Genomic DNA, 3,672 nt, shown 5'->3' with positions numbered 1-3,672 from the left:
GATAATCTAAAAAATGGTACCACTCATGGAACGGGCATCCCGAGGGTGCTAATCCTTCCCCGGGAGTAACCGTACTCCCGAGCCTAGATCTAGAATATTGTAGACCAGTTGAAAGTTCTCTTCAACGGACTTAAAATCAATTTAAGGCCTCGTTGATTAGAATCGAGTCATTAGGTGGCCAATCGCACCTAGTAAAAAAAGATTGGTGGTGACTCCTAATTTTTTAGAGTTTTTAGTTTGCGTCTGGCGGTCGGGTTCCCGAACCCACACGTTACGACACATATTGCATCATTGTAACTAGCCCATACTACAGAAAGGGGCTAAAGCATTGCTTGAAGTTAATAAAAGTAAAGAAATACAATAAAGGAATAAAAAGATTCAGATAATAATAAACTAGTAAGTACAAAGAGAAAATCCATAACCCAAAGCTAGTCATGTATGAATGATGCTAAATAAATAAATAAATGAAGTTAAAAGGATATCAGACTTTATCATAACTAGGAAGAGGGGGGAAGGAATTTGAGAAGTTTGTCTTACTTTCACTCTTTATGCTTAGGGCAAGAGTGAGAGAACTTTAAATATCCATCCCATGTATTTATTTTGACTCCAACAAGTATTATGTCTTTGACTCTGCATAAAGCATACTAACTAAATCAAAGCTATTGCTTTCTTAATGACAATACAAAGATCAGACTTAGTGTCTATAAAGGCTAATAGATGATTGGTGCCCTCAGTAACTAACTACAACTAAGTAACAATATGTCTTTGCAAATTCAATTGGTGACTCCTCAATAAAGCTTATATAATTTCCCAATCTAAATAGACAAGGTTAAGCAAGATGCAATTATGTTGATATTTTTAACCATAATTGAAGAATTTTAGTTTAAGGTTTTCTGAAGATGCTATTTCCAACAACTTTATTAGCACTTCCAAAAAAATCTCATAACTTATAGTTAATGCCAACACTGTACTCTCTTTAAGATTTATACAAGATTAGGACTTGCTATAATTTAAGAACAAAATAAGATATCATGTGCTCCAAATCAAGCATTTAAGGTTAACCAAAATATGACATCAATATAATTAAATTATTTAGGTAATGCTCATTAACTCTTTTAGCATAGCTAAAGTCTGAATCTCATTCCCTTCACTTATAATTAATTAATATTTGTTACTTATCACATTAAACAATTGTTGTTTAAAGTCAAGCCCCAAACTTGAGAAAAGGGCCAGCTCCTAAATATATCTTCGCTTGTGGAAGAGTTAAAATTACTCTTCTCATGCTTTTTACATTTGTTTCACTTTAGCATCACCTAAAAAAGTTCAAATTTCACTAGATTATGCTATAATATAAACAACAATGACATCTCCAAAATCGTAGGATCCAACCAAATTAAATTTTATAGAAAATTAGCTGCCAAACCACCCAACAACTTCCATTCTTGATAATAAAGCCAAAAAAAAAAGTAAAGAGTTTTTTTTTTCAAAAAAAAAAAGTTGGAAACCTAAATCATGAGTCTCATGACGATAGCATTTGGTTCGTGAGCATTTAAAAGAATTTTGCACTAGATTGAGTTAACTACATTTCCTATTCTCTTGGAAATCGAAACTCCAAAAAATAAAATGCACATGGTAAATCTAAAATAACATAAAAAAAATTAAAACAAATATAGAAAATACCTTGTATCATGGGCGTAATTGGCATGGTGGTCGTTGTAATAGATGGTGCTGAAGGCAAGCACTTGAGACTGAACTTGTCTCAGTGTGAAAATAATAACATAGAATCAAAATAGTTGAGAAAATGTTTGAAGATTTCTTTAGATCCATGCCAATGGCATGAAAATTTTCTTAGTAGTCAAACGGGGAAAAATGAATAAAGAGAGGAAAAAAGAATTGATGAATCGAGAAAAAGAGAAACAGAGAATTCACCTGTCTTATGAAAAATTTAAGAGTAAAAAGATTTGAAAAATTTTGGTGAGAAACGGAGTAAGAGAAGATATATCATCTGAGCTTATGAGAGATAGATAGTATAAAGTGAGAGTGATTTTTCAAGAAAAAAAATTGACTAAAAGGTAAGGAGCTTTGTTTTAGGCCGTTTCATGGGCCATGGCTTCCTCTATTTTGGGGCTTTTTTAATTTTCCTTTATTTTGTGGGTTTGTCTCTTTTTAATTTATTTTAATTTATTTTATGTTATTACCCTTTAAATTTTGAATCTGAATGGAAATATATTTAGTGTTATATAATAAATTTAGTTACATTATACCAAATGTAGCTAAAATTATGTAGTAAAAAGTCTAAAATGTTGTAGTGTCACAAAAATCAGGAAGACCTATTGATCCCTTTGATAAGGGCCGGAAAGAAGGTGAAGGAAGAAAACTTGAGCAAGGAGAAAAAGGATAAAAAGATAGAAGATAAAGAAGAGCATATTGTATCATATGTTGATACACTACTGGATTTAAAACTTCATGAGGAGAAGAGGAAACTTGATGAAGGGGAAATGGTAAGTTTGTGCTCGGAGTTTCTTAATACTAGCATAGATACTACATCCACAGCGTTGCACTGGATTATGGCAAATTTGGTGACATATCCACATGTTCAAGAAAAGCTATTTGAGAAGATTAAAGGGGTCGTGGGAGATGGAAAAGAAGAGGTCGACGAAGATGACTCGTAGAATATGCTTTTTTTGAAGGCAGTGATCTTGGAAGGGCTAAGAAGGCACCCTCCTGCACACTTTGTGTTGCCACATAAAGTGATAAAATATGTTGTTTTGAAAAATTTTTTGGTTCCTAGGAAGGGTATTGTAAAATTTTTCATTGCTGAAATGGGATGGGACCCAAAGGTTTGGGAAGATCTTATGGCGTTCAGGCCAAACAGGTTTCTTAATAGTGATGGTGGTGAGGAAGTATTCAATATAACTGGTAGCAAGGAGATCAAGATGATACCCTTTGGGGCAAGGAGAAGGATGTGTCTTGCTTATGGTTTGGCTATGCTTCATTTAGAGTATTTTGTAGCGAGTTTAATTTTATCGTTTGAATGGAAGGTTGTGGATGGAGATGACATTGATTTGTCAGAGAAGCAAGAATTTACAATGGTAATGAAGAATCCATTGCAAGCTCACATATATCCTAGGTTTAGGTAATAAGGCTGTGGTTGATCAAACAACTAATATTAATTTAAAAATTTTATAAGCAGCATGCATAGTTTATATATATATATATATGAGGATTTTTTTTTTACCTCTTAAAAATAACATGTTTTTGTAAATAACCCTCGAGATAATTTTAACTGTTTTTAGTTATCAGAATAGATTTTGGGACAAAAATACCCTTACTGAGCCATCTTCGTTAGCGTGCACTCTTAAACAGGTGGAAATGGGAGAAAAATAAATAAATATGCAAATATTGGTTGTGCAAAATACCTTTTTTTTTTGCGAAGGTTGTGCAAAACAAAATAATGTTGCATGAGATGGGTTTTCAAAGATTTGGGACATGGCATTCAAATAATAAGAGAAGAGGGATATTAAATTGAACGAGGAACCGATCATCATGAATGGAAAGCTTGGCTAATGATGTGAAACCAGAAATCCTTGATACAATGGTGAATTGAAAAGAGAAAGATATGAATCCAAAGCAGGAAATGGTCTTGCTATAGCAGGCCATATGTGAGATGGT

At 33.0% G+C, this 3,672-nt stretch overlaps 1 pseudogene; it reads left to right on the top strand.

The window, feature by feature from the left end:
* The first annotated feature begins 2,377 nt into the window (after positions 1–2,377).
* LOC108662017 (cytochrome P450 89A9 pseudogene) lies at positions 2,378–3,140 on the top strand (annotated as a pseudogene).
* Positions 3,141–3,672: the final 532 nt, after the last annotated feature.

The sequence above is a fragment of the Theobroma cacao genome, chromosome 5 (genome assembly GCF_053813885.1).
Source record: "Theobroma cacao isolate CCN51 chromosome 5, ASM5381388v1, whole genome shotgun sequence".
Lineage (NCBI taxonomy): Eukaryota > Viridiplantae > Streptophyta > Magnoliopsida > Malvales > Malvaceae > Theobroma > Theobroma cacao.
This window is presented reverse-complemented; position numbering and strand designations above follow the sequence as displayed.